Here is a 10,596-nt window from a genome sequence, read left to right on the forward strand (position 1 = left end):
CTCTCTTTTTACATACCAGATATCCTGTACAGGTAGTCCTCAACTTATGATCACAATGAGTCCAAAATTTCTGTTTCTAAGAAAGACAAATGAGCTTTGCCTCATTTTACGATCTTTCCTGCCACAGTTGTTAAGCGATTCACTGAAGTTGCTGAGTTAGTAACACAATTAAATGAATCTGGCTTCCTACCGACTTTGCTTGTCACTAGTTTACAAAAGATAATCACATTATCCAAGGACACTGTAGCCCTCAAAAATATGAGTCAGAATTTTGATGACAAGACCATGGGATGCTGCAATGGTCATAAGTGTGAAAAATGGTCATGTCACTTTTTTCAATACTGTTGTAACTTCAAACGGTCACTAACTAAGTCAAGGTCTACCTGTATGTTGTTTTCATTTTAACTTTGTAAGTCCTTTTTCTGCAAGTTCTTGTGATGCTTCAAACATAACGGTCCAAATGCTTTTTCTTGCTTTAAATTTTGTACTGGTATATTTTTTCTATCAGAGTAATAAGAAAAGAAGATAAATTCTAATAATTCTCTGCTAATCCAAGAAAAATATATGCAAAATAATTTAGAAACATTTTAGTTTTTCAACCATTGACATTCTGACATAATCAGCAACACAAGCAATCATATAAGTAGCTCCATGTGTTTTAAAAGTTCAAGTAGCTCACTGACAGCACTAGCTCATCCTGGAAAATTTAGCTGTTAAACTGCACATTCCAAAGCTATCAATAGACAGCTTCTTCCTCCATTTACTTTTACTGACTACTCTGATACTAGAATATATTGTATAGGCATTCTTTCAAAGGAAGGACAACTGACATATTCTTGATTAAGAAGAGATTATTCTTAATTTCTGAACTAAAATTATTTATACACTTAAGTATATGGAAATTGTTATAGCAAAGAAAATGTATAATATTTATTTTCATTTTGTTATTTCACACAGTATTTTATGTAAAATTCTGTAAGAATGTGAAGATAACAATTTTTAGATTTTATCTCTGGACGTAAAGCTGTTATACAATATGTGGAGAAATGTTTAAGTACTTTGTCGGGAATAAGCTAAGAAATAAGTTTTGGATTTGGTGCAGACAATGCAAATACTAATTCTGGTGCAAAACTAATGGCAGGAAAAATTGTTTCTGCAGACTAAAAAAAGGAGGCCCTAAAAAGTATTTGCAGTGGTGAGTGTAATCCACACTATCCAGAAACCACAGTTGACAGGCTACTCCATGATACAGAGTTGTCTGTTATTAAGACTTAAAAGTCTTATATATGACTTACTTTCATATTTATACCATTAAAACCACATGAGTGAAAGAATTTGGTAATTTTGTTCAGTAGCTTTCTGTATATGCAAAACTCAATTGGCTTTTTCCTGTTTGCAGTGGACGCTAAAACTCTTTCTAGCTCTCAGGCTCACAATAATTAGTCCCAACTCTTGTGTTACTTGATTATCTTTGTGTTGAAATATAGTTCTGAATAGCCCTTTCTATTTAACAACACAAAGGCAACAAAATTTTCAAATTTTGAGATCTTATCCTCACAATTATGCTAACCCTAACAAAAATGATGAAAATAATTTTTAAAAACCCTTTGCTTTCAGTCATAATAGTTATATTAGTTTTATTAGTTATATTAATTATTATAGTACATTATTATAAGTTATCATAACCTTTTCCTGATTTACATCTTTTAATGAAAGAACAATAGTTAAAAATAGGTCCAGAGCAACAGCATTTCAAAGTAAGCTAACATATGGAATTATTTAGCACCCGATAAAATAGTCAATAGTTTTTACCAGCTTTCCCCAACTTGGGAGTCCTGCAAGCTACATAGCTTCATTTCTTCTAATTCTCAACAATATAGCCAATATAGGATGGCTTAGAATATTGAATATAAGGAAGGGTAACAATGATTTTCTATTATAAACTGGATTAAGTATTTATATACTTTATATACTTCTCCATCTCCTTTTAACATATACTACTATTTTTGGGTCTATAGCTGGCCTACTGGAAGACAAAATTAAAGATTAATTGAAGTTTTTAATCTGATCCAGTAAAACTTTTTTTTATGACCAATTTTTAGTATAATGGCAAGTGGTTATGGTATGTGGAAAATAATGTGTCTCCTTCCTCTTGTGGCCAATTCCATTCTTCTACTTATTTAAAATGTAGGTTTTTAAAAATTGAACTTAATATCTGATGATGCCATTTTGTGCAACAATAATATGGAAGTGGTTTGTCATTGTTTTCTTTCAAATTCCCTGCCTGGCTACAGAATTCCTTAGTGATTGACCATCCAGATACTTCACTTAAATTTTTCAGTGTCTGCCAAAACCAGCTAGGTGCTGCAAGTTGCTTCGACATTAAAAATTTAAGTTATTATTATTTAATAATAATTTATTTATAATAAAATAAGGCTTCCAGGTCTGACATAAGTGTTAATTCAGATATACATTTCAGAACCTTAGGTAAAGGACCAGGATTTCAACCAAGCAGCCTGAGAATACTCAGAATTAAATCCCCTGAATTTTGTGACATTTACCGCTGTCTAACTAGTATTTGTTCTTTTTAAAGGAACTTTTATGTAATCCCAATAGATGTCAATCAGCCTTAGCTTAAAATCTACTTGCACAGAACAAGATTTGGACTCGGGGACCTTTCAGTCTAGCATATCAACCTTTTAGGGCCATAAAGTGGGATGTACAGATACATTCCACTTTGACTTACAACCACAATTGACCCCAGAATTTGTTTCTAAGCGAGACATTTGTTAAAGTGAGTTTTGTCCAATTTATGACTTTCTCTTGCCACATTCGTTAAGTGAATCACTGCAGTTGTTAAATTCCCCATTGCTTTGCTTGTCAGAACTTCACAAAAGATGATCACATGTCCCTTGGAATACTGCAATGTCATAAATATGAGCCAGCTGTCAAGCATCCGAATATAAATGACGTGACCACGGGGATGCTACAAAGGTAATAAGTGTGAAAAATGGTCATAAGTCACTTTTTTCAGTTCAGTTCAGTTGTAACTCTGAACAGTCACTAAATGAATTGTTGAAAGTCGAGGACTTATCTGTATATATGACAGGAATGCTGAACTTTTTTTGGTCAGAATTTGCTATTTAATTGCGCCAGACTCATCTAAATTGCTTCTGAAAAGTAATTTCAATACCAGTGTGCACTTCCATTTTTCCATAAACAAATCATGCTTCAACATGTTTTGACATAGATATCTTTTCCTGTTCTTACCTCATCTCCAACTTGTGATTCAGTCTTAAGTTGTCAAAAATTAAAATATTTTTCCCACTTTATTCCAACACCATCCAATTTAAATCTATTAGGTTATGTTATCCATTACTTTAAAAATCAATCAATTAACCTGTTTGGGTGAGATTGGAGGTTTTTTATGGGAGCATGGAGAGGTGTAAACATGCTATGGGTTTCTCAAAACTTAAAAAAAGGATTGCGAGTTTTAAAAAAAAAAAACCCTAGACATCTGCACATTCTTCCTTTATGAGGAAACTAGACAACTCTTCTATACATTTTAAGAATAGTTAACAATAGCAAGAGAATTAAGAAAGCTTTGGCCTAGCAACAAGAATTGGGCTCTAAAAATGAAAAATATCTAGTCATTGGCATTTTGTAATGTTATCTCTCTTCTCTTTCAATAAATCTGATTCTAGAAGTCTTTGTAAAAAATATTTGTCTTACTAGGGGGTTGATATGTGTCTGTTTTCTCTATAGTCGCAGGTACTTCATGCAATTTGTTTTTGAATTCAGCTTTCCTTAAGCTTCCAACAAAGGAGATGACAGAGGAACAGTCTCTCATGAATTTATTTGGGAATGGTTATTTTGCTTAAAAATAAAATTAACATAATTTCATTTATAAGTAATGAAACGGTTGGATAACTCTTTACTCCAGTGTGGAAAAAGTATATTTGCGAAAGATAATTTCAGTAAAAGATCATTTTGATATATGACAGAGTATTATATGCTTTTAAAGATACAGATAGCCTATTTAGCATTTATTTTTGTGGCAGGTAGCATATAAGAAGAAATAAATAGAAAATAATAAAGAGTTTGAGGGTGAAGGTTCATTATTCGAACTTGTGGGTTGGTTTCTGAACATTTTGTTACCAGGCTAGGTAACAGCTTCAGCAGAGTTTAGGGGACATCAGTGTCAGTGTTTTTCTGTTTATAAGGGCTTCGTGTGGTCAGTAGATCTTGTGGTGATGAGGTCATGTCAGGTCAGGGTCCCATCAGGTCAGGGTCTTATGATGGGTCAGGTGTGGGTATATCAAGAGAGACTCCCAAATCGAAGAAACACACCACCTACTCAATATATTCCCTGGGATCAAATTCACAAGTGAAAAGGAAACAGACAACAGACTCCCATTCCTCGACATCAATATAAGAAGACTAGACAATATAGAGCTGGAAACCCGCATCTACCGCAAACCTATGCACACACACTAGATCTTCAGCTTTTTAAGCAACCATCCCATCACACACAAAAGAAGCTGTGTCCAGACCTTCTTCAGAAGGGCCAGGACAGAAGCTTTCAGATTATGGCACCTCTAATAAAATGGAACTTTGAGGAACTTCAAGCCTCCGAATCTTCTTTCATTGGGGGTGTTACTTGGAACCCTGATATGTCACTTGACACACCCACACATGACCCATCAGAAGACCCTGATCTGATGGAACCCTCATCTGACAACCTCACCATCACAAGACCTACTGACCACACCCTTACAAGCAGAAGAACACTGACATCCCCTAAACTCCACTGAAAATGTTATCTAGTATGGTAATGAAACATTCGGAGAATGAAACAAGCTCAGAGAATGAATCTTCACCCTCATCTTACATCTGAGCTACAGCTATTCGCCATTATTGCAATAAGAGTTTCCTTACATTTTTATACTAGTATCCACTTAGAATTAGTATCCACTTTTTAATAGGACATTTAATTTCAAATTCATTGTGTTCCTTCTTTGCATGATGGATAAGCACAGAATCAGAAACCAGAGAGGAGTAGCTGACATTCAAAACATAAAGGATTCCACCCATCTTAATTAGCTATTTCCATCATACCTGAAGATGGAATCATACATTTACAGATTATGTTTGATACTTGCTGTTTTTAATCAGAGAGGAATGATAATAGCTGTGCTGTAGGAACAGACTTTCTGATCAATGGCTGCTTATGATGCAGTTATTCAATTTTTATTAAAAAGAGTGAATTACTTCATCATTCACAGAAAAACAACCAAAGGCAACTTATTCAAAATAGTGTTTATAGTACCTTCAAAGTTTGATTTATTTTCTGCCTTTTAAAATCCTCAATGTAAGTTTAGAATTAATTTAATATATGTAGGTGGCAATAGGTATCTATAAGTTGTAGTTACTGTGATGTTCTGCTTATAGTTGGCTTTTGGTGTTGATATGGCTGAAATTGCATTCCTATATATCACTCTTCACCAATATGGCAATAAATCCCATTTAATTAAGATATGGGTCTGAGAATTTGCTGCATCTATAAAAAATCCACAATTAAGACATCTTAAAAGCCTCATTAAGTTAAAAAGAAACTTCGTGTTTACTACTTTGTCTATGCAAATTGATTTTACAGTAAATGTATTTACAATTCAATATTCTGCAGTATTTCTTCCCCTTAACTCTGTTCCTTATCATACTACTTTTTTGAATTTCTAAAAGTTAAATCAAAATAGTATTACAGATGAATACAATTCACAAATAACCGTATAAGCCTAACATTGAAAATAAAGCAATATACATAGCATATCTACATACTAATGTCTGTTGAACCAGGTGAGTTATAGCTTAATGTATAAATAAATAGATGCATGAAGGAATAACCTTCACAATAGAGAAGTAGGCATTTCTTACACTGATTAAGCTAACCATGTCTTTCTAGCTGAAGTTAAATTAGAATAAGCTCATATAAAATCAGCATTTTTACCATTCACACACACACACACAGGTTGGGAAATCTGGGAGTTGAAGTCCACACATCTTAAAAGTTGTCAAGGTTGAGAAATATTGCTTTAAAGCAGTGGTTCTCAACCTGTGGGTCAGGACCCCTTTGGGGGTCGAACGATCCTTTCACAGGGGTCGCCTAAGACCATCGGAAAATACATATTTTCAATGGTCTTATGAACAATTTTATGGTTGGGGGTCACCACAACATGAGGAACTGTATTGAAGGGTCATGGCATTAGGAAGGTTGAGAACCACTGCTTTAAAGAATGGGAGTCCAGGAAGTATCCATTACTAAACTAAACCCATATTTCTTGGCTCACTTTCTACAGAAGCTAACTCAGTTGGACTTCATCCTAATTAAGGCTTCTCAGAATCATGCTATTAATCTTCATATAGATTTTAATTTTTCAAAATCAACAGGAATCTCTCTCCTTTTAACATTTTAATTTTTCAAACCAATGTCCCAGACCTGTAGCTAGTTAACTCTTAATAGGGAAGCCTTGCTGGAAAAAAAATCAGTATAACAGCATACTTCTATACATAGACATTCAGAATTAAGTCCCTCTACATTCAGTGGAACTTGTGCAGATAGAATTTTATCATAAATGTTACTATACAGAATATTTGCATTTATTATATTTATATCTCACCATTCCTCCAATAAATACATCTTTGTGAAGTAAATTGAGTAGAGCTATAGTTATTACCTAGAGTCACCTAAGGAGTTCTTGCCACATATAGTTAAATCAAAGGGCACAACAGCAATTGTATTGGTTTTGAAAAAGCCTTTGAAAAGATGAAAAGGCAACATGAAGGAATAAAAATGGTTAATATCAGTAAAACATTAACTGTGTTATGTAAATACCTTTATGCATGAAATAACTTGGCAGTAGATAGTAATGATGCAAGTGTTTTTATGGACTGATAAAACAGTAAATATGTAACGTAAAACCTAAAGGCCATTTCTTCAGATAGAATCACTGGAGTGTGAAATTATTGCTCTTATGAAAACAGGACTAAACTAATCCAAAGTAGGCTAAAACATACTACATCTGGAATAATATTTACATCAAAGTATTGGTAAACATTACTGACAATCAGAAATTTGACAAAGCACCTGGGTCTTTTTCATTTGTTTACAATTTATTAGCCTGTTCATCTTGATGGATACAGAGTAATGTGCAATAAAAGTACAATAAAATACAACATTACAATAATTAACCTTTACTGGAAACAAGATTAAAAGGAAAAAAAATTGTAATTTACTAGGAAAAACATACAAATTTAAAATCCTTTGGAAAATAGGCTGTTGGATCTGGCATTGAAGGACTAAATGTTTACTCCACATTGGAGACTGTTAATGGTAAAATTAACTGCATGTGCCTATCAGAGAATTAATTCACCCAGTACTGGTGGCGCCAATGTATCCAGCAATATTTTATTCAGTGCTCATGAAACTGTGCAGTGAAACTTCCAGCTGATGCAGTATTTGGAGAGAATTCTCCTGTTACTTTCGCAAATGCTTAACTTCCTACCTCTTTTCCTTAATTTTTCTCTCCCAGTTTTCTGGAATTATCAACAGAATAAAAGCAAGAAATATGCTGGATTTAAACATACATGTGCTCAGTACTGCTCATCTATCCATTGATCCTCTCAGATGATCATTATCTGCTATTCTTCTGTTGGGAGACAATCTCTCTCAGGAGTCTTTTGCTCCATCATTTGCCAGAGACTAGGACTTTAACATCAACTCCAACTATATGTAGTGAGCCATTTAACTTCTTCCTGTCTCAGATGAAGATTCTGTGTCTCTGGGACTTCGTATCTCTTCTGCCAGGGAAGCCATGTGTTGACTTTTGTTCTTCTACAATCTGGGAACCAATGAATGCTCCACACATGCATGTCAATCTTACTCCCCAACTCTTCTCTCCAACCACTTCCTCCTAGAACAGTTTTTATAGCCCTTATTTTCCCTCCCATTTTTCTAATTTTGGGTTAGACAGGCAGCATGGACATAGACTACATCTGCAAAAGTTCTCACTAGCAGCCAGCTCAGTTTATCGGACTGCACCTGTACTTCAAGGTTAGAATTGTCAAGTGCAAGCAACCAGAACAGCTTCAAGAATGGATCAGATACATTTACTGTTGATCACCGGTTTACAAGGATCTTATTTTAGATTGTCTCTTTCCTAGGGAAAGGTAGATGTAGGGTTTTACCTTAAACATTTCCTCTTCCAAATGGACTCTAAACTAGAATATTTTTTGCCCATCTCTCCAAAGGGCCTCCTGTCCTTCAGCTAGTGGTCACAAAATTGAGTTTCCTTTCCTCTTTTTCCCCTTTTGCTGGCTTACAGTAGTACAACGCAGCTATTCCAGGCCATTAAAAACCATACACTATACCACACATAGATTGCTTATCCTGCCAGATATATTTTCTTCTGCAACCACTTTTGGATATACAGATGTTCCTCATTTAATGACCATTAGTTTAGTGACCATTTGAACTTGTAATTGAAGTCTACTTACAATTGGACATCAAAGTTCCAGTAGCTCCAGTACCCACATGCAAATGTGATTTGGGCAGCCAGCCTACATTTCCATCTGTCACAGTATCCTGTAGTCACATGATTGTGACTCCTGCCAGTTGCCCACAAGGAAAGTCAATGGGGAGGCTGACAGAAAGTCAAAATTCAATCATGTGAGGTTGCTTAATGATCCTTGGATCCTTGGATCCTTTTCTTAATGACAGTAATTGGAGACTGCAAGAACTGCTGTATCACTAAGTGATATGGTCATGTGACACTGCTCTTTATGATTGCATTGCTTAGTGATGGAAATTCCAGTCCCAATTACCTAAGCAAGTACTACTTATAATGTAAAGGTCTTGAAGGTGACTGCATGCCAAATCAGGAGGTTTTTATTGGAAGAATCAAGAGAACTCTAGATTCCAGATCTCTGGGTTATGATAAAAACAGATCAGTTAGGGAAAAGTATTTCTGCTAAGCTTGATTCTGAACTGGCACCTCAGTATTTCTAAAGCCAGGAAAGTTGATTTTTCATGCAAACCTCTATCTGGATTGATGGAGCCAGAAAAATGACATGGAGTACTAAGCAGTAATGCAGACAGAAAATTATAAATGGATAATAGCATTTAATTCCGATGGAAACACAAATAACTAGATGATGACAGATTTAGACTTTGAATCATGTGATCCCGAGAAGATTTGTTGTTCAAAACAAGTTGCATTTTAAAAAGTATATATTAATGGTATATATTAATGGTCAAATTGTTTGCCAAAAGTATATATTAATGGTCAAATTGTTTGCCAAAATATAAAGAAAACTGACAGATATGCAAATCTATCGATAGATGGGTGATATGTATATTATTAATATATGCATTGCTCTGAATGAGAAATATAAGCAAGAGAAAAAAGAATCAGGTGAGCTGTCTGTGGAACTGAAGCCATTTACATCCCAATATAACCAAAAGCACTATAAAGACTATTGATTTTTTTAGAAACAAGATGTGATCTTTAAAAATATCTTGATCCAAGTAATTCTGGGAACCCTTTTTTGCTGAATCAAGCAGAGCCAACACTTTGCTCGTCTGCCTTCCCTTTTACACTTTTAAGGTTTCAAGTTTAAACAGATTTAACTGGAGGTGCTTTTTATTTAAAACAGAAAAATGAGAGATTTGAGGCAATACCCGTCTATTTATTTATAAGAATTTTTTCTACATTAAAGCAAATGTATTAAAAATTTCCATTTCAATGTATCAATAACTTTTGAGGATAAAGCAGTCAACAAGCTTGCATCATCTAATGGTTGATCCTATTTTTATTTTTATTTTACATTTCTCTACTTGTCTGGACATAAAATGTCCTTGCTTGCTGGCAGAAAGCCCTCAAATATGGAGCCAGGTTTCTATCTTTTGGCAGGAACAGCCATTAAAATGTTTCTTCTTTGTGTTCTCATCAGCTTTGCCACAGAGAACAGGATAGAGAAAAAAAGAAACTTTTCTAAGGATCTGAAAATAAAGGCTGTCAGATAAAATGTGGTAGCCAGCCCAATAGAATCTTGCTATTCCTCCATCTTCCAAGGTGCTAGTTCCCATTTTTAAAAAATCATATATTCTGATGTTTTCCAGAGACAGTGTAAAAGACAGATCTTGCATTTTTCCAATATAAAAAAAATATCCAACTATCACATGCTACCTGTGATTCCTGCCTGTTGCTTCAAAAAAACCAGATACTGTATTTATTTGATGCTTCCATGGATGACCACTGTGCTAACAGGAGACTTGAGGGATCCATTCTTTTATTTTGATCTTCTGGAAAACAAGAGGAATTATAAAATAAACTAACACAGCAACAAAATGTTGCATCAAAATGTAAAGTAAAAGGCTGTCAAAATAAAAAAAAAATAGAAGTTAAACATCTATCCTTTTACATGGCACTTAAAAGCCTGTTTAAAGATAGATATATTACCCTAGATCAGGAAAGTTCCACTTTGCTAGTGGGCTTAAAAATTACATCACATACAACCCTGTCCTGCCTTCTGATGGTT

Source organism: Pantherophis guttatus, chromosome 8, assembly GCF_059756535.1.
Source record: "Pantherophis guttatus breed Tessera chromosome 8, ASM5975653v1, whole genome shotgun sequence".
Taxonomy (NCBI): Eukaryota; Metazoa; Chordata; class Lepidosauria; order Squamata; family Colubridae; genus Pantherophis; species Pantherophis guttatus.